This window comes from Helianthus annuus, chromosome 14 (assembly GCF_002127325.2).
Source record: "Helianthus annuus cultivar XRQ/B chromosome 14, HanXRQr2.0-SUNRISE, whole genome shotgun sequence".
Taxonomy (NCBI): Eukaryota; Viridiplantae; Streptophyta; class Magnoliopsida; order Asterales; family Asteraceae; genus Helianthus; species Helianthus annuus.
In genome coordinates this window covers 980256-1001794 of record NC_035446.2, presented here as the reverse complement: position 1 = coordinate 1001794, position 21539 = coordinate 980256, and the positions used below count along the sequence as shown (strand labels likewise).

The window sequence follows — 21539 nt, the reverse complement described above, 5'->3', positions numbered from 1 at the left end:
GGTTCCGTAACGGCTGTCGTGGTTCTGCCCGACGTAGTCGTTGGAATGCCGTCTCGGGGAGGGTATTACTAATGTTAAAATGGGTTATTATACTAACACACGTGCATTTGTTTAAATTATAGATATTCACCAGGAAACCCTAAAGAAAAACCTAAGACAGCAAAGTGAGTAATCTCCTTTTGTTAACAGTTTTTACAAAACCTTAACCTTTTTACAATGCAATTTAGCAGTGATTGAGTCCTTGTAATTCTACAATTACTGCCGGTATGTTGGGGTTTTGTATACAAAATGTGAGTAACGTTACCATTGGACGAAGAGTTAGCCAATGTGTAATATGACCCACAAGTCAGGATTGACAGTACTGAATGAGTAATTGGGTAGATATAAACATTGTAATCGCCCTCAATACTGTTTAAATTAAATTAATATTTCTTGATTAAACTGGGATTCACTCACCAGTATTTCCCACTGTCAAAATGTTTTTAAAACGCGTTTCAGGTAACACAATGTGAAAGCCAATTAGAAGGCAGCTGGACAGCACTGAAGGCTTGGAAAAGTGGCTATAAAAGTTACCTAAATAAAAGAAAGCGTTTATTTCAATAAAGTGGGATTTATCCCTGTAAATCAGTTTGTAATAAAAACTTGGGTTTTACCCATGTGTTTAAAATTATAAAATATGGTGGTTTACTCTGATTTAATATTTCCTAACTACGGTCCTGATGAAAATTTCCGCTGCCAAATTGGATAAATAAACGTGATACCACCGAAACTGGCTCGTGGCCGCCCACTCCCGGGAACTAGGGATCGGGGGTTGTGACAGAAGGTGGTATCAGAGCTATGCCACTGATTCAGCCACAGAAGTGTTCCGCTGACATCACAATTCAAAGTGTTAGGAAATTACGGAAATACGTGCATAATTTTATTTTCTTGTTATATGTTATCTGACTATCTGTTAGTTTACAGTATGAGCGACCAAGGACCATCTGACGCTGATATGTTTATAATTACACATATTTTTCATATCAAATTCCTTACATTCTTATGATTTTGGATGTGGTTTTCTCGCGATTTGGATACTTAATTGTTTAAATTATGGATTTGCAGGAATTGATGATGAACCTGCTAATTTCGCGGTAAAAACGGAAGAAAAATGGTGCAGCGAAAGGAACATGGAAAGACGTGTCGGAAAAGCAATAAAAAAATAAAATAATGCTGTACAGGACCCTTTACGGACCGTAAGACCAGGTCTTTACGGTCCGCAAGGAGGAGGCGCGCACCCGGATTGACCTAGTTGCTTACGGACTGCAAGCCTTTCACCATACGGTCCGTAAGCGTGTCGGTTTTCGCAAAAAAAAATTATAAATCAAGGCAGCCGACTAGGGTTTATTCATTCACGCAACACAAGCGGCATTGGAGCATTCTTGGACGATTGTGAGGCATCTTGAAGCTGTGCAAGAGTCTTGGAAGCTTTCGGTTCGAGTTTGGAGCGTTTCGGGTTCGTTAAACATTAGTTTTTCGGTTTCTTTTCGTCTTGAACTTTGAATTCAGTTGTTTCCAGACTTTTTTCAGTTGTTTTATTGAATATTATGAGTAGCTAAACTTCACAACTACCTAGGTTTTGATGAACTAGATGATTGTAATGCATATTTGACATGATTTCGGTTATTTGATGTGATTTACATAATCTTTCTTTGATATTGATCTTGATATTGCATGTTGGTATATTTTGATTGTTATTAGTCAATAAATTCAACGGTTTAGGCACGAAGAAATTCCCCCTAGACTTAGGATTTAATTTAATTCGGTTATCTTAGGATTTTCGGGTTGAATATTGTGTTGAGAAATTGACCAAGTTGATTAATAATTAAAATCACGATATTAAAACTTGCATCCTCATCTTGTGACTCGAAAGACGATTAGGGTGAGCTAGGTTATTAGCTAATTATTGGTGGGTAGATTGGGTGACCGATAGCTCGGGCTCGTTTATTGCATCGTAATTAGGGTTTCCTAGGATTCCAATTATCAAAGTTGGGTTTGCTTTGCGATTGTGGGATTTTCTCTCAACATTATTGTCTCTGAAGTCAAAAGGATTCTATTTTCATAGGATTTGGTATCGATAGCTCGAGCCTGTTCGTTCTAGCACTTCACATTTAGTCTTGCTTTCTTGTTTGGGACATCTCTAGCGGGGGGTCAATCGAGGGAAATAGATATTTAACCGTTATCATTGTCACGTTAGCATTGCATGATTCTAGGGATTCGATACCTAGGTAGCCTTTATCTCATATATATTTGATCACAATTTGCTCGCGTGTTTGCTTCGTTTGATCGTTTTGTTTCCTACGTTTTCTTGCTTATTTTAGTTGTTAATTAATTATTCAAAATCACTCAAAACAAATCTAAAAATTTGACTACTTATTCGATAGAGGTTCAGTATCTAGAGTTTGCATATAGTGTCGACAGATTGATATCCGGTCTTGCCATCTACACTACACTGCGACCGGTGCACTTGCCGATTGTGTGTGGTTTAGGTTGTGATTCCATTTTTAAAACTTGTTCGAATTTAATATACACATTTTCACACATCAAGTTTTTGGCGCCGTTGCCGGGGACACTGGCACTTTAGAGAACGACCCGAGTCGTCTATTTAGTTGTTTATTTGCTTTCATAGATTTCCATTGCCTTTAGGTGCCTTTTGCTTGCAATTTGTGCCTTTAGGGTTAGATTTGCTTTAGTACTTAGATTAGATTTCTTCTCATTGTATGCACCACACTCGTTCACAGGGGCCACCTTCGTTTGCTGCTTCGTCTGAGCCTGAGCGAGATTTCCACGAGCGCCTTCGCATTTTCCGAGCTAGTCAGGTACACACTTCATCTTCTGCTTCTACTATGGGTGACAACGAAGCCCCAGCTAGGAGAGTCGTCGCAGACTACGCCAGGCCGAACGCGGCCAATGCTCGTTCCAGCATTACCCGACCCGCTATCGGGGTTAATCGCTGGCAGATTCCACCCCAGATCATCACGATGGTTACGAACACCATCCAATTCCATGGACTACCTTCTGAGGACCCGAATGTCCATCTCTCGCGCTTTTCAGCTATCTGCGATACGTTCCAGGAGCAAGGTGTCACCGAGGATGCCTGCAAGCTGCGCCTATTTCCATTCTCGCTCGCTGACCGCGCCCATGCTTGGTTGGAATCCCTTCCTGCGGGATCCATTACTACTTGGGCCGGTATGAAAGAAAAATTCTTAGGTAAGTATTTCCCTCCTTCCAAAACCGCTCGTCTGAGGAGCATGATCCAAGAGTTTCGTCAAAAGGAGGGAGATTCATTCTACGAGACATGGGAGCGTTTCAAGGAGTTATTACTCAAGTGTCCTCATCACGGATTTGAGGATTGGGCTTTAGTTGAGAGGTTCTATCATGGAGTGACGCCCACTACGAGGAATATGCTGAACACTACTGCCGGTGGCAATCTTCTGACCGCCAAGACACCTGATGAGTGCATGGATATGTTCGAGGATATAGCGATGAGTAGCTACGAGTTTCCTGAGTCTAGAGATTCATCCACTACACATAGAGGAGTGCACAAGGTCGATGAGGTCACCAGGATGCAAGCACAGATTGATGCTTTGAAGCAGCAGGTGAGTGATATGAAGGTATAGAAGGAGCAGCTATGCGAGATATGCACTGGTAGGCATGACACGACCGCGTGTCCTATTGCCCCTACTGAGACACCAGAGCAGGTAGAGTTTGTGGGAAATCGAAATCAGGGAAATTTTGGGGAGCGTTACAATTCGAATTGGAGGAACCACCCGAATTTTAGTTGGAAGAACAACCACCCACCGGGGTTTCAGCAGCGTCAGAACTTGTTTCAGGACGCAGGAGCAGGATCGAGTTCGGGTACGAATAAAAGCCCCACGTTGGAGGAGATGCTGAGGCAGAACCAAGAGACAATGAAGCAGCAACAAGAGACCCTGGTTCAGCAGACACAGTTACTGACTCAGTTCATGACCAGAGAGGAGGCACGACATCAGGAGAACCAGTCGCGATTCTTGGAGCATGAGACTTTCATGAAGAATCAGAGCATGGCTTTCCAGAATCTTGAGAGGACTGTAGGTGCGATGTCAGAGAAGTTGAGTCAGAGACCCCCTGGTGGTCTCCCTAGTAGCACTGAGGGTAATCCAAATGCCACTGCAAAGGCTGTTAGTACGAGGAGTGGTCGAGGAGCTGTAGAGGTCGAGCCGGTAGTCGATGAGGACCTGGAGGTCGACGAGGTGATTGAGATGGAGACCCCTGCTGGCAAAGTGCACCCTAGGCTGCGCCCAGCAAGTACAGCACAGTCCAGCGGGTCTCCAGTAGAGAAGAAGGATGCAGAGAAGGAGCCGATGAGGGTGTACAAGCCGACACCCCCTTACCCTGGTAGGTTAGTGAAGGGTAAGGACGCGGAGCAGTATGGTCGTTTCATGGAGATGCTGAAGAAGTTACACGTGAACATCCCGCTCGTCGAGGCTTTGGCGAAGATGCCAAAGTATGCGAAGTTTTTGAAGGATCTTCTTACGAATAAGAAGAAATTAGAGGATCTTTCGACTGTCACCCTGAGTGAGGAGTGTTCTGCTGTCGTGCAGAACAAGCTGCCAAAGAAAATGACTGATCCTGGTAGCTTTACCATCCCATGTCTGATTGGGATTCTTACTGTCAGCAATGCGCTTGCTGACCTAGGTGCTAGCATAAATCTCATGCCCTATTCCATTTTCGCTAAGCTTGACCTAGGAGAGCCTTCCCCTATGCGCATGAGTATTCAGCTTGCCGATCGATCGGTGAAGTTTCCTAGGGGCATCGTGGAGAACCTGTTGGTGAAGGTCGACAAATTCGTGTTTCCAGTTGACTTCGTCATCCTTGACATGGACGAGGACTCTAAGGTCCCACTGATATTAGGTCGTCCATTCCTTGCCACGGCACGAGCACTCATTGACGTGTACGACGGCAAGTTGACTCTTCGAGTAGATGAGGATGAGGTCACATTCGACATTCAGCGTTCTATGAGGTATACCCAGCAGCATGATGACACTCTATACTTTATCGATACTCTTATGTCACATGTGGGTGGCCTTCTCAGCGAGATTTGTGGAAGAGATGCGTTTGATACGCATGATGCTAGTATGGATGATCAGGGGAGTGAGGTCACTGAGTTAGATGTTGAGCAGGACCCTCTGTTGCAGGCTACCGAGCCTTCCCCTAGATTCGAGGTGTTTGAGGTTATCGAGGAGGAGGAGATTCCGAAGGAGAGACCGTCTGTTGAGGCACCCCCGCCCCTGGAGTTGAAGGAGTTGCCGTCTCATCTGGAGTACGCATTCTTGGGCGAGGAACCGCAGTTACCCGTCATCATTTCTGCTGGATTGACGGAGGAGGAGAAGAAGAAGCTGATGAGTGTTTTGAGAGAGCACAAGCAGGCTATTGCGTGGAAGCTGATGGACATCAAGGGTATTAACCCTTCGTTTTGCACGCACAAGATTTTGATGGAAGAGGAGTTCAAGCCGGTAGTTCAGCCTCAGAGAAGGCTAAACCCTAATATGCAGGAGGTTGTGAAGAAAGAGGTGATTAAGTTGCTGGATGCAGGACCGATTTACCCGATTTCGGACTCTGCATGGGTGAGTCCCGTCCAGGTGGTCCCCAAGAAGGGGGGGTATGACAGTGGTCGTCAACGATAGGAATGAGTTGATACCCACCCGGACCGTCACCGGCTGGCGAGTTTGCATAGATTATCGCAGACTCAATGATGCCACGCGCAAGGATCACTTTCCTTTGCCATTCATTGATCAGATGCTGGAGCGACTGTCAGGACAGCAGTTCTATTGCTTTCTTGATGGATTCTCAGGTTATTTCCAGATCCCTATTGCACCAGAGGATCAGGAAAAGACCACATTTACATGCCCTTTTGGCACCTTCGCGTATCGACGCATGCCATTTGGGTTGTGTAACGCTCCAGCCACATTTCAGCGCTGTATGGTGGCGATCTTTCACGAGTTGATCGAGGACTCCATGGAGGTGTTCATGGATGACTTTTCTGTGTTTGGGAGTTCCTTCGATCATTGTCTGCGTAATCTCGAGCGTGTGCTTACTCGATGTGAGGAGACGAACCTGATGCTTAACCAGGAGAAGTGTCATTTTATGGTACGAGAGGGGATTGTGCTAGGGCACAAGATTTCACAGGCGGGGCTTGAGGTTGATCAAGCCAAGGTTGATGTTATTTCCAAGCTCCCGCCGCCTACTTCTGTGAAGTCGATTAGGAGTTTCTTGGGTCATGCGGGATTCTACCGCCGTTTCATCCGAGACTTTTCGAAAATTGCTCGCCCGATGACCCAGCTGCTAGAGAAGGATAGGCCATTCGTATTCGACGATGAGTGTTTGAGGGCCTTTGAGTTGATTAGGGAGAGGTTAGTGAGTGCTCCCATTCTGATTGCTCCCGATTGGAGCCTCCCATTTGAGATCATGTGCGATGCCAGCGACTTTGCTGTTGGGGCCGTTCTAGGGCAGCGTAGGGAGAAACACTTTCATCCCGTTTACTACGCTAGCAAGACCCTAAACGACGCCCAAGAAAATTACACCACGACGGAGAAGGAGTTGCTGGCAGTCGCATTCGCGTGCGACAAATTCCGTTCCTATCTTGTGCTGTCAAAGACTATTATTTTCATGGATCATGCGGCTCTTCGGTACTTGTTTGCGAAGAAGGATGCGAAGCCTAGGCTTATTCGATGGATTTTGCTGCTTCAGGAGTTTGATCTAGAGATTAGGGACAAAAAGGGGGCTGAGAACGTTGCTGCTGATCATCTGTCGAGATTAGAGAGCCCCGAGATAGAGAAGACTCGGGAGGAGAGGATTGGGGATGATTTTCCCCATGAGGCGTTGATGTTTTTGAAAGCCCACGAGGAAGGCTTTCCCTGGTTCGCCGATCTGGCGAATTACTTGTCTACAGGTGACCTTGTGGAGGGCATGACGTATCAGCAAAAGAAGAAATTCTTTGCGGATGTCAAGCACTACATTTGGGAGGATCCGTACTTGTTTAGGATCGGTGCGGACCAGGTTATTAGGAGATGCGTGTTTGGGTCCGAGTCGCGCAACATTATGCGACATTGTCATGAGGGACCGACTGGTGGCCATTATGGTGCTGCTTACACCGCCAAACGTGTGTTTGATGCGGGTTTTTATTGGCCGACCATCTTTAGGGATGCACATGAGTTTGTGCGAAGTTGTGATGCCTGTCAGAGGACAGGAAATATCTCATCCCGTAATGAGATGCCCCAGAACCCCATTCAGGTGGTTGAGGTCTTTGATATTTGGGGTATCGATTTTATGGGTCCCTTCCCCATGTCGAGGGGGAACCGATACATCCTAGTCGTAGTGGATTATGTTTCTAAGTGGGTGGAGGCAGAGGCCTTGCCTACGAATGACGCGAGGGTTGTTGTGAGATTCTTGAGGAGGTTGTTTGCTAGGTTTGGGACACCGAAGTCCTTGATATCTGATCGAGGCACCCACTTTTGCAATTCACAGATGGAGAAGGTCTTGAAACGCTATAGGGTCACCCATCGGCTTTCGACGGCCTATCATCCACAAACAAGTGGGCAGGTGGAAAATTCGAATAGGGGGATTAAGAGGATCTTGGAGAAAACTGTCGGAAACAGTCGTATTGATTGGTCCGAGAAGTTGGATGACGCTCTGTGGGCTTTCCATACTGCTTATCGGACACCTATTGGGACCACACCCTTTAGGTTAGTTTATGGGAAAACGTGTCATCTACCGGTGGAGCTAGAGCATCGTGCATACTGGGCACTGAAGGCAATCAATCTTGACTTGCCAGCTGCGGGTAAGAACCGGTTTCTTCAGATGCACGAGTTAGAGGAGTTGCGCGATGAGGCGTATGAGAAGTCGTGGGCATATAAAGAGCGTACTAAGGCGTTGCACGACAAACACTTGAAGCAGGTGAAGGAGTTCAAGTGTGGGGAGAAAGTGTTGCTATACAATTCCCGGTTGAAGCTGTTCCCGGGAAAGTTGAGATCGCGTTGGCACGGACCATATGTGGTTAAGCAGGTGTTTCCGTACGGGAATTTAGAGGTTGAGAATGAAGACGGTCAGAGGTTCAAGGTCAATGGGCATCGATTGAAACATTTTGTCGAGGGACCGACAGAGGATCGAGAGGAGGAGGTGATTGACCTCCCCGTTATGAGCACTTGAGAGTGTGTTACACGCTCGGGATTTCCCGAGTTGTATAGTTTGTGCCATTTATTTTGTATCTTTTATTTTTGTGTATATTGAGTCTGTTTGTGTCAGTTTGCGTCGTACGTACTGATCGGTTTGTTGAGCTGCGTAGTTCACAGGTGGATAACTGAGCAAAGGAGTGCGGGTGTACCGTCGGAAACGAGGTGAGTTAACGGTATAATAATAATAATATTCACTAATAATAATAAATCATTATTAATAATAATAAATAATAATAATAATAACCATAATAATAATAAATAAAATAAAAATGCTGTTCTGACATCTCTTACGGACCGCAAGTAACTCTCTATACGGCCCGTAAGAGCTTGGCGGTTTGAAAAAAAAATTAACTACTTTATGGACCGCAAGGGATAGCCCATACGGTCCGTAAGCTTGTCAGCAGCGGAAAAAAAATATAAAAGCCCTAAAATGACCGTCTCCCTCATTTGAACCCACCATCACCGATTTCACCCTCACCAGCCATCACCATCGCCGACCACCCGATCTCCACGCGATCTCCACCACCTTCATCGCCATAACCACCACCGTTCATCTCCACCCGCTCTCCACCATTTTCACCGCCGATTCTCACCACTGCCACCCACCCTCCGCCACCACTGTCCACCGTCACACAACCGCCCGCCACCATCTCAGCTGCTGTACACCACCGCCCAGCGATCATTACCCACCATCTCGACCACCGCAACCACCACTCTCGGCCTTCACTTTCAGCCATCATCACCGCCTTACCACCGCCTGTTCATCACCTCCAGCCGCTGACCACTGTCCAGTCTCGTTTTCCGTGTCTCAATCAACACTCAGGTATGTATCTTGTATATTTCTGTTGAATTTTTTTTTTGTATATTTCGAGTCTGTAGATATTGGTCAGGTCGTATAAGTTGTTCGGTTTCAGTTGTATCGGGTTGTGAAAGTGTTGGTTTCATTTGAGTTTCGTGTCAGTCGTAGCAGGCGTCTTTGGGAGTCCATTTTATTTAAAAATAGATAAATAGTTGCCTTGTTTCGGGTCTAACTGTAGCTCGTGTCTGATGTGGTTGTCGTGTTTTAGTATCGTTTGAGTCGTGTCAGTCTTAGTTAGGCGTTTTGTTTGTTGTTGTATGTTGTTTAAGTTGCGTCGGATGCGCCCTATACAGTGCACTTGAACTTTGAATTGATATACATTAAAGTGCAACATTGCTATTGCGTTTTATTTGCAGGATTGCGATCGCCTCGCCCATACTCAATCTCCATTCGGGCGAGGACGGTTGGTATCTTGTAAATACGTCGGGGGCATGCCGAAATTTTGAATTTTTGTGTTGTTGTATATTTATTCGTTGCAGCCGCGAAAGAAATGCTATACGGCCGCAACTACCACCCCCAGCACACCAAAAATATATTTTTTCCGCTTTCCGCTTCACTCTTTTATTTCGTTACTTCAAGTATAAAATAAAAAAAAATAAAAATAAAAAAATATATAAAAAAACGGAAAAAAAATTAGTTAAAAAAAAAATAATAATAAAATTGCATCGAAAAACGTGTTGGGGGCGGTGTCTTGTATTATTTGTCTTGTATTTCTCACTGTTGTAAATGAGTGCAGGTATGGCATCTTCGTCGTCAGCACAGCCGACTCGCAAGCGAGGACGTCCTTCACGCACTCCAGCACCACAGCCGCCACCTGAGCGTCCTGCTCGAGTGATCCGATATTCTGAGGATCCGCAGATGCCTGATACGTTTGCAGCGATACCACCACCAGCTGACCTCTCACCGGAGGAGGGACACACACTGCTGCAGTTTCACCCAGATTCAGATGAGTACACAGCCTTACAGAGGTATCTCGGTTTACGTTATCACAGAGTTAGAGTACTGGACTGGGGTTTGATGGAGCGCATGGGCGCTCGTGCTAGGTTTGAGGGGTTGATCACGCCTCGCTGGAGGAGGTTGTTAGACGAGAGGAGAGCGTATCATCATGAGCTTGTACTGGAGTTTCACGCCCCTTTCAGGCTACATCATGTTCGCATCTCTGAGCCTGCTGCAGTCAGTTTCGCCCTTGGACGACGGACACACATACTGTCCCTCGCGCAGTTCGCCGTCCATGCGGGTTTGTATACATTGGAGGAGACCACGCAGCCTATCTTCACTGAGAGTTTGATGGGATGGACAGAAGAGACATTACCTCAGTGTGTCACCACGACACAGCTGACGGCATTTTGGTCCACCATAGGAGATGGTGCGTGGGCTTCAGGGATTCCAGCCTCGCAGATCAGAGATCCGGTCATTCGCTTTCTACATCGGATTCTAGCTTGCACCGTACTTTCTCGATACATAAGTCTCGAGAAAGTTACATATCATGATCTGTTCGCGTTGTATTGCATGGTGGAGGGCCAGGAGGCCAATTTAGCAGTGTTCTTACTTCACGCCTTTGACAGGGCTCGAGGACGCGGTACAGACTCCAGGATTTGTATGGGATCATACATCAGTGTACTTGCTGAGAGCTTGGGTGTGTATCAGGATTTCCCACCAGGATGGTTGCATGAGGAGCCTGTCGGATCACTGTATAGGTTGAGTGACATGAGACAGATGATAGAGTTGTTGGCACCGGGCGACCCGCCTAGATTTCTTGAGCCGAGGGCCGTGCAGTTGGGTATTACGGCCGGAGGTGAGGCACAGGAGGAGGTCCCGGTGGTAGCACCACGTTTTAGGCATGGTGATAGGGAGAGAGCTCGGGTTAGGGGTGCTGGAGCCCCTAGAGCAGCGAGGACAGTGGAGGAGAGGTTGGATGGTTTAGAGCAGTCTGTAGATGGGGTGGTAGATACACTGGCAGAGGTCAAGACGATGCTTCAGCGCGTCATTGATCATTTTCACATCCCTCCACAGGATCAGCAGCCACCACCAGGCCAGCAGTAGTCAGCATCAGCAGGGATTTTAGGTTACCTTTGTACTTTTTCCCTTTATTTTTGTTTTTATGATCATGGTCTGTGCTTGATATATATATTCGGGGGAATTGTAAGGGTAACCGGTTGGGTCTTTTGTTGTACTTGTACGTTGTATATTTATTGTATATTATGGTTGTGTTTGATATATTGCTTCTAGCCGTGCAGTTCATTATATAAGTTATATTATGATACGGAGTCGCGTAAGCTGAACGGTTTCTTCATCTTGAGCAGTGTATCGAGCATATCAGGGGAGTTTCAGTTTCACTCTTCCTGATTGTTGTTGTTGTATATTCTTTGTTTATTTCCTTTTTGTTCACATTGAGGACAATGTGTCTTTCAAGTGTGGGGATGGGGAAATTTTGTAAAATGAGTCTGTAAATACTTATAAAAAAATAAATAAATAAATAAATAAATAAATAAATAAATAAATAAATAAATAAATAAATAAAAATAAAAGAAAAAAAGAGTTGGTTTGTGAGTCCCGGTCCTTTACCGCGTAGAAAACGAAAAACCTTTTCAAAACGTCGGTCAAAAGCGGTTTAATTGTCGAATTTTCGAGTTGGAAAGCACGTGTTTCTTTAAGTTGCGGGATAGTAGGTTGACTGAATCGGTTTTTGGGAAGTAAAAGGGTTTGGGATGCCTAGGATAGTGGATGGAGCCGGAGAGTTAATTGGTTGTGCATTGTCAATATCGGTAACCCTTATCTACCACATGATAGTGAGATTTGAGCCTTAATATGTTTCATATTTATATGTTCACTACTTTCGTTTCATGTGTATTTACCAACTTTGTTGCATCACTTTAGAACTTGTGCGTTTTGATACAGTTTGATACCTTCGGTTAGGATTTGACATGGATATGATAGAGGCATTAGGATCACCTTGTTTGTGTTACCTTTGTGTTTGACCCGTTTTATCATTACCCCTAGATACACCACTTTGAGCCTAGCCGTTCGCTTGTTACCCGTTTGTGATTTGATAGCCGGATCGTGTTACGTGATTATTATATTTGACATGAAAAAAAATCGAAAAAAAAGAGGAAAAGAAAAAAAAATAGAATAAAGTTGTCGGTCAAAATGACCAATGTGTTAGTATTTGTTTCGTATATATCCGGTTTATCTTGTGTTTATGTGTTTAGCCCATTATGTCCGGAAAAATGAAAAAAAAATATATATATACAATACCTACCCTTAGCCCTTACCTACCCAATAAAGTCCTTTTGATCAATGTCGAGTTTTAACAAATAGGTGGAAATCTGATTGACGTACAAGCTTATGACAGTGTTGCTTCAAAGTTTGGTTTTGAGAGTTCACTCAAAATTACATATTTATTAGCCGAGAGATGAGTGAAATTGTGAGGGGTATTGACATTGCATAATTGATTGCTCGAAGGTAAGAAAAGCTTGATTAGGTAGGCCCGTTTTCAGTTAAAATGTTATGATTCGTCACCTTTTGAACGTTGTAAGTCTTGCGAAACTTTTGTGGTGGATGACTTCGTGGTTCGCGTTATAACTTGTTCGAGATTTGCTTCTTGTTAAAGTGTTTAAGTTGGACATGCTGCTTGGGATTTTGCTTAGGGACAAGCAAAAGGTTAAGTGTGGGGATGTTTGATATGTTTATAATTACACATATTTTTCGTATCAAATTCCTTACATTCTTATGATTTTGGATGTGGTTTTCTCGCGATTTGCATACTTAATTGTTTAAATTATGGATTTGCAGGAATTGATGATGAACCTGCTAATTTCGCGGTGAAAACGGAAGAAAAATGGTGCAGCGAAAGGAACACGGAAAGACGTGTCGGAAAAGCAAGAAAAAAATAAAATAATGCTGTACAGGACCCTTTATGGACCGTAAGACCAGGTCTTTGCGGTCCGCAAGGAGAAGGCGCGCACCCGGATTGACCTAGTTGCTTAAGGACCGCAAGCCTTTCACCATACGGTCCGTAAGCGTGTCGGTTTTCGCAAAAAAATTCTAAATCTTGGCAGCCGACTAGGGTTTATTCATTCACGCAACACAGGCGGCATTGGAGCATTCTTGGACGATTGTGAGGCATCTTGAAGCTGTGCAAGAGTCTTGGAAGCTTTCGGTTCGAGTTTGGAGCGTTTTGGGTTCGTTAAACATTAGTTTTTCGGTTTCTTTTCGTCTTGAACTATGAATTCAGTTGTTTCCAGACTTTGTTCAGTTGTTTTATTGAATATTATGAGTAGCTAAACTTCACAACTACCTAGGTTTTGATGAACTAGATGATTGTAATGCATATTTGACATGATTTTGGTTATTTGATGTGATTTACATAATCTTTCTTTGATATTGATCTTGATATTGCATGTTGGTATATTTTGATTGTTATTAGTCAATTAATTCAGCGGTTTAGGCACGAAGAAATTCCCCCTAGACTTAGGATTTAATTTAATTCGGTTATCTTAGGATTTTCGTGTTGAATATTGTGTTGAGAAATTGACCAAGTTGATTAATAATTAAAATCACGATATTAAAACTTGCATCCTCATCTTGTGACTCGAAAGACGATTAGGGTGAGCTAGGTTATTAGCTAATTATTGGTGGGTAGATTGGGTGACCGATAGGTCGGGCTCGTTTATTGCATCGTAATTAGGGTTTCCTAGGATTCCAATTATCAAAGTTGGGTTTGCTTTGCGATTGTGGGATTTTCTCTCAACATTATTGTCTCTGAGGTCAAAAGGATTCTATTTTCGTAGGATTTGGTATCGATAGCTCGAGCCTGTTCGTTCTAGCACTTCACATTTAGTCTTGCTTTCTTGTTTGGGACATCTCTAGCGGGGGGTCAATCGAGGGAAATAGATATTTAACCGTTATCATTGTCACGTTAGCATTGCATGATTCTAGGGATTCGACACCTAGGTAGCCTTTATCTCATATATATTTGATCACAATTTGCTCGCGTGTTTGCTTTGTTTGCTCGTTTTGTTTCCTACGTTTTCTTGCTTATTTTAGTTGTTAATTAATTATTCAAAATCATTCAAAACAAATCTAAAAATTTGACTACTTATTCGATAGAGGTTCAGTATCTAGAGTTTGCATATAGTGTCCACGGATTGATATCCTGTCTTGCCATCTACACTACACTGCGACCGGTGCACTTGCCGATTGTGTGTGGTTTAGGTTGTGATTCCATTTTTAAAACTTGTTCGAATTTAATATACACATTTTCACACATCAGACGCGTATCGTCAATTGTCTGGTTCGCCTAGGAGCGAAGGCACCTCCTCTTCTCAGCCTGCCCTCTCAGGGTACTCTGCTGATACGGAAGAAGGAATCTTTGTGTTTAAGGCTCAGTCTGAAGAGCCATTTCCTCAGAAAAAGAGGGATGGTTCAGTAGGGGAGCGCACGAGCGTAGGAAACGTATGAAAAAGTTGCAGGAACAACGAGTGTTAGCCGCAGCTAAAAGAGAAACTGATGCCTATGCCCAGGATATGCTCAATAGGGGTATAGCTAATATCCATATTTTAGCTACCACTGCTGCTGACCCAAACCTGGAGCAAATGCTAGCACCCCAACCACAACTACCAAATCCTGATCAACCCATGGAGCTAGAAAACCCTGAAAACCAAATAGAAATGCCTGATTACAATCCGGAGGAGATACCTAGGGTACCTGCACCAAATCCCCTAGACCCAAACAATTACGACCCCTGGTGGGACGATGTTAGGGACTATGTGCAACAAAACCCGATACAGGAAAATGTGCCAATACCCAACTTAGGAGCCTACCCAGGGTTAGATCCTCAAGATCCCTATAACGTTAATGATGCATACATTAGGGAGATCTTAGAGAATCCCTACCCATACCAGGCCCCTATCCCTCCATACCAGGAACCCGTACCCCAGATTCCAAACCCAGTCCTAGAACCTGCACCCCCAATGAGTGCAGAAAACGTACAAGAACTTAGGACTTTTGGTGAGGAAATTTTAGAAAGTAGTGAGCGAATGAGACAGGTGGGAGAGCGTCTCGTATGGAAATACGACGAACGCAATATGGATTTTTGGATGAATCCATATCAGTAAATGTGATGGTGGAAACGGTAGTGGTAATAATAATATATGTGTGTATGTGTTAGAAAAAAAAACTACGGATGCATACTATTAGTATTGTAGCTTTATATTTTAGTCGGTATTGTAATTTTAAGAGTTAATTGCCATTTTAGTCCCTGTGGTTTGGCCCATTTTGACAGTTTAGTCCAAAGGTTTCATTTTTAACATCTGGATCCAAAATGTTTCATCATTGCCATTTTGGTCCAACTGACTTAACTCCATCCATATTTGTTAAGTCTGCCAAGGGCATTTTAGTCATTTTAGCCATAAAGAGTTAATAAAAAGAAAAATGAAATGACTAAAATACCCTTGGCAGACTTAACATATATAGATGGAGTTAAGCCAGTTGGACCAAAATGGCAACGATGAAACATTTTTGGATCCAGATGTTAAAAATGAAACCTTTGGACTAAACTGGCAAAATGACCCAAACCACAGGGACTAAAATGGCAATTAACTCTAATTTTAATTTCAGTACTGTTGTGAAATGATGCATACTATATGAATAGAGTAAAAGTCGCAATGCTCGACGCTTTTTGACTAAAAGTGCATGTCATGTGATTGGCTATATTCAAATATTATTTGTGATATTAATATTTGGTAAATGTTTAAAATTCAGATGGCCGACGAGGGAAATCAAGATAATCTGAATAACGATAACCAGAGTAACAATAACGTGGTTAATGAGAATCCAAACAATGGAAACCAAATGGATAATAGTGCCGTTCAACACATAGTGGCACAAGGAATTATAGATACAATGCCATTTATTATCCAAACGGTTCAAGAAGCGAATAATAAAAGTAAGCATAGTAGTAAACGACCAAGTGAACCGGAACACAGCGTGAACAATGGACTCGTACTTCAAGCGCCCATTCCCAAAAGAAGAAGAACCATGCCATATGGTTTTTCTTACAAAGAATTTTGGTCCTGTAAATCAATAGAATTCTCGGGCAATGAATGACCCATTGCAGCTCTACGCTGGATAGAGAAAACTGAGGCTGTTCTGAAAATAAGCAAGTGTGCTGAAGAAGATAAGATAATGTTTGCTTCGAATCTGTTTAAAAACGCAGCCTTAGAATGGTGGAACACTATCCTCCAGTCAAAAGGAAGTGATAGAATTTATAACATGGAATGGGAGGAGTTCAAAAATATGGTAGAAAGAAAATTCTGCCCTCCCAATGAAAAGGAACAGATAGCAAATAAGTTTCTGAATCTTAGAATGACCGGAGTAGACAGTAAGGGTTACACTACCACATTCTTTGAATATGCTAGGATAGTACCAACCCTTGCATCACCTGAGCCGGTATTAATTTCCCGTTATATCTGGGGATTAATTGGAGAAATTAGACATGTAGTCAAGGCAGCTAGACCCAAACCATAGAAGAAGCTGTAGAACTAGCCAATACCTTGACTGATGAACTGGTACGAACTAGAGAAGAAGACCAGAGAAGAAACCTATCCCAAAGGCTTACTCAAGAATTCCGTTCTGGGAATTACAACCGTAGAAATGTAGGTTCTACATCTGCACCTTATTGTAAGTATTGCAAAAGGAAGCATTCTGGAAAATGCTCCATATATTGCAACTTTTGCAAAACGGCAGGTCACAAGGAAGAAGACTGCAGGAGGAAAGCCAACAACCGCATATGCTTCAATTGTGGAGAAAAAGGTCATATCAAGCCAAATTGTCCAAAGTTAGCTCCAGCTGCAAACAACAAGAACACTAAAAATACTAGAGCATTCGTTCTAACTGCAGATGAAGCTAGGATGATTCCGGACGTCATTGCTGGTACGTTTTTAGTTAATGATATTTTTGCTAAAGTATTATTTGACTCTGGTGCAAACCAAAGTTTTATTAATACTTCATTTTGCAAACTCCTAAATCAGTCATTAACTAAACTACCATAAGAATGTCTCGTAGAGACAGCAAACGGAGAAACCGTTAGGATTTCTGAAATCTTGCAAGGAGCAGGAATAGAAATTTTTAATCAAAAGTTTATTGCAAACCTTTACCCAATGAATCTGGCTGGATTCGATGTTGTGTTAGGAATGGATTGGTTAATAGCCAATAAAGCCAGTATTTTATGTGATCAAAAGTCAATTCAAGTAAAATCACCAAAGGGTGAAAAGATCACAATTAAAGGAGATAAGCCATCTAGATCCACTAAATTCATCTCTGTAATGAAAACTGCAAGCTATATAAGAAAAGGATCTATAGTGTATTTGATTTCTATAATCACTAACACTAAAGGAAAAGAATTAAAAGATATTCCAGTAGTGTCCCAGTTTTCAGATGTCTTTCCAGAGGAATTGCCAGGACTGCCGCCAGACAACGAGGTCGAATTTAGAATCCATCTGCTACCAGGGATAGCACCGATTGCCAAAGCACCTTATCATTTGGCACCCGCTGAAATGCAGGAACTAAAGAAACAATTAGACGAATTTTTGGAGAAAGGATTCATACAGCCAAGCTCATCGCCATGGGGAGCGCCGATTTTATTTGTTAAAAAGAAGGACGGATCAATGCGTATGTGCATTGACTACCGTGAATTGAACAAAGTCACGATTAAGAATCGGTATCCATTACCGAGGATCGATGATCTGTTCGATCAACTTCAGGGAGCTCGATTTTTCTCAAAAATCGATTTAAGATCAGGATATCATCAATTAAAGGTACAGGAAAAGGACATTCCTAAAACCGCATTCAGAACAAGGTATGGTCATTATGAATTTACTGTCATGCCATTTGGTTTAACCAATGCCCCAGCCGCATTTACGGACATGATGAACCGAATATGTAAGCCATATTTGGATAAATTCATAATTGTCTTCATAGATGATATTCTAATTTACTCTAAAAGTAAAGAGGAACATGCAAAGCACTTGCACTTACTTTTAAGGTTATTAAGAAAGGAAAAGCTTTATGCTAAGTTTTCAAAATGCGAGTTTTGGTTAGAACAGGTACAATTTCTTGGACATTTAGTTAATCATGAATGAATTCATGTAGATCCAATAAAGATCGGGGCAATTACCAAATGGAAAACCCCTGAGTCACCAACCGAGATTAGAAGTTTCTTAGGATTGGCCGGTTATTATAGAAGATTTATTCGAGATTTTTCTAGAATAGCCATTCCTTTAACTAAGTTAACCTGTAAATCTATTAAGTTTGAATGGGGACCAAAACAAGAATAAGCTTTTAGAATCCTTAAGCAAAGATTAACCCATGAACCCATATTAGCATTACCAGAAAGAACTGAAGACTTTGTAGTCTATTGTGATGCTTCCAAGTTAGGTTATGGATGTGTATTAATGCAACGTCAAAAGGTTATAGCTTACGCATCTAGACAGCTTAAGAGTCATGAAGAGAATTATTCAACCCATGATTTAGAATTAGGAGCCATAATTTTTGCCCTTAAGATTTGGAGACATTATCTTTATGGTAGTAAGTTTACCATATTCATAGATCATAAGAGCTTAAGGTATGTTTTTGGGCAAAAAGAGTTGAATATGAGACAAAGACGCTGGATGGAATTGCTTAACGATTACGATTGTGATATCCAGTATCATGCAGGAAAAGCCAATGTGGTGGTTGATGCTTTAAGTCGAAAGTATCACGAAAAGCCAAAAATGGTACGTTCTCTTAAATTAAATCTTCAAGTAGATTTAAACGATCAGATTAGGAAAGTTCAAGAATCAGTAATCAAGGAAGATACTGAAAAATTAAAAGGAATGATTAAGGAATTAGAACAAGGAACAGATGGAATTTGGAGATTTCATCAAAAGAGAATGTGGGTACCTAAATTAGGAAATTTACGTCACCGTATATTAGAAGAAGCTCATAAATCTAAATATACGATGCATCCAGGAAGTGATAAAATGTACCAGGATTTAAGGAAAAATTTCTGGTGGATAGGAATGAAAAAGGATATAGCAGCTTATGTTTCTAAATGTTTAACTTGTTCACAAGTAAAAACTGAACATCAGAAACCCTCAGGTTTATTACAGCAATTAGAAATGCCAGTTTGGAAATGGGAATTGATAACAATGGATTTTGTTACCAAATTACCCAAAAGAAGAAAGGGTAATGATACAATCTGGGTGATTGTAGATAGGCTAACCAAGTCAGCTCATTTCTTACCGATGAAGGAAACCTTTAGCATGGCACAATTAGCTAAATTGTATGTAAATGAAATTGTTTCATTACATGGAATACCTTTATCAATTGTTTCTGATAGAGATAGCCGTTTTACCTCTCATTTTTGGTCATGTTTCCAAAAAGCAATGGGAACCAAATTGAACCTAAGCACCGCTTATCATCCTCAAACGGACGGGCAAAGTGAAAGGACAATTCAGACCATGGAAGACATGCTTAGAGCTTGTGTAATTGATTTCGGAGGTAATTGGGACGAACACTTACCTTTGATAGAATTTTCTTATAATAACAGTTATCACACAAGTATCAATGTTGCACCATTCGAAGCACTTTATGGACGAAAGTGCAGAACCCCAGTTTGTTGGGCAGAAATTGGGGAAAAACAACTATCTGGACCCGAGATAGTACAAGAAACAACTGACAAAATCATTCAAGTCAAGGAACGACTGAAAGCAGCACGTGATCGACAGAAGAGCTACGCTGATAACAGATGTAAGCCGTTAGAATTCCAAGTAGGCGATAAAGTGTTACTAAAAGTCTCTCCTTGGAAAGGAGTGGTAAGATTTATCAAAAGAGGAAAGCTAAGTCCCAGGTATATTGGACCTTTTAAGATTATTAAAAGAATCGGACCGGTAGCATATCAGCTACAACTGCCAGAGGAAATGGCAGGAATACATGATGTATTTCATGTATCTAATCTCAAAAAGTGTCTAGCTGACGAATCACTCGTAGTACCTCTTAAGGATATAGAGGTTAATGAATAACTCAAATTCGTAGAAAGGCCTCTTCAGATTGAAGATAGGAAAATTAAGAATCTCAAGCATAAGAGATTAGTTCTGGTCAAAGTGAAGTGGGACTCCAAAAGAGGACCTGAGTACACATGGGAGCTTGAATCAAAAATACAAAAGAAATATCCTCACTTGTTCTAGTAGATCTCGAGGACGAGCTCTAAAATAAGGTAGGGAGGATAAAACAACCCTAACGTAAACCGACACCCTCATAATAGTTCTGACACCCTAATACATCTTAAAATATCTCAATATGTCTTTATATGCACCCCGTATGTGAAAACCAAGCCCGAAATACGTTATAGTTTATAAAAATAAAATAAAAATCTGAATTTAGAGCTGAGGCGGGCCGCGTAAGATCCCACCACAAGCTCACGCGGGCCGTATGAGAGCATTAACCGGACTCCGCTGAATTCTTTAGTTCAAGCGGGCCACGTAAGCTTAAGCTTACATTAACGCGGGCCGCGCGGACTCATAAAACGCGGATACATCCGGTGCTGACACGTGTCAACATCGTGTCAAGCCTAGTGGTGATCCGGACGAGCTATAGGTTGACCGCATGTTGACGCGGGCCGCGTAAGGCTTAGCCTTACCTTACGCGAGCCGCCTGGAAGTCTGATTTCACAACTATAAATAGAACGCATCAGCTTTCGATTTCCGTCCTTCACAATTTCAACCTCAAATCACAATTTCTGTAGGAAGTTATTACACGTGGGCATTATACCCCCCTAAATAGCGAGGTTCTGCTATGATGTAAGTATTATAACCCCTGGAGGCGTATTAGATACGCTGCCCGATTGATCTAGGGTTCCGTAACGGCTGTCGTGGTTCTGCCCGACGTAGTCGTTGGAATGTCGTCTCGGGGAGGGTATTACTAATGTTAAAATGGGTTATTATGCTAACACACGTGCATTTGTGTAAATTATAGATATTCACCAGGAAACCCTAAAAAAAACCTAAGACAGCAAAGTGAGTAATCTCCTTTTGTTAACAGTTTTTACAAAACCTTAACCTTTTTACAATGCAATTTAGCAGTGATTGATTCCTTGTAATTCTACAATTACTGCCGATATGTTGGGGTTTTGTATACAAAATGGGAGTAACGTTACCATTGGACGAAGAGTTAGCCAATGTGTAATATGACCCACAAGACAGGATTGACAGTACTGAATGAGTAATTGGGTAGATATAAACATTGTAATCGCCCTCAATACTGTTTAAATTAAATTAATATTTCTTGATTAAACTGGGATTCACTCACCAGTATTTCCCACTGACAAAATGTTTTTAAAACGCGTTTCAGGTAACACAATGTGAAAGCCAATTAGAAGCCAGCTGGACAGC

General features: G+C 42.3%; 1 non-coding gene across 1 annotated transcript; it reads right to left on the bottom strand.

The window, feature by feature from the left end:
- Positions 1-3278: 3278 nt before the first annotated feature.
- LOC118486867 lies at positions 3279-3385 on the bottom strand. The gene has a single exon (XR_004880034.1). It is a non-coding gene; the product is annotated as a small nucleolar RNA R71 (small nucleolar RNA).
- Positions 3386-21539: the final 18154 nt, after the last annotated feature.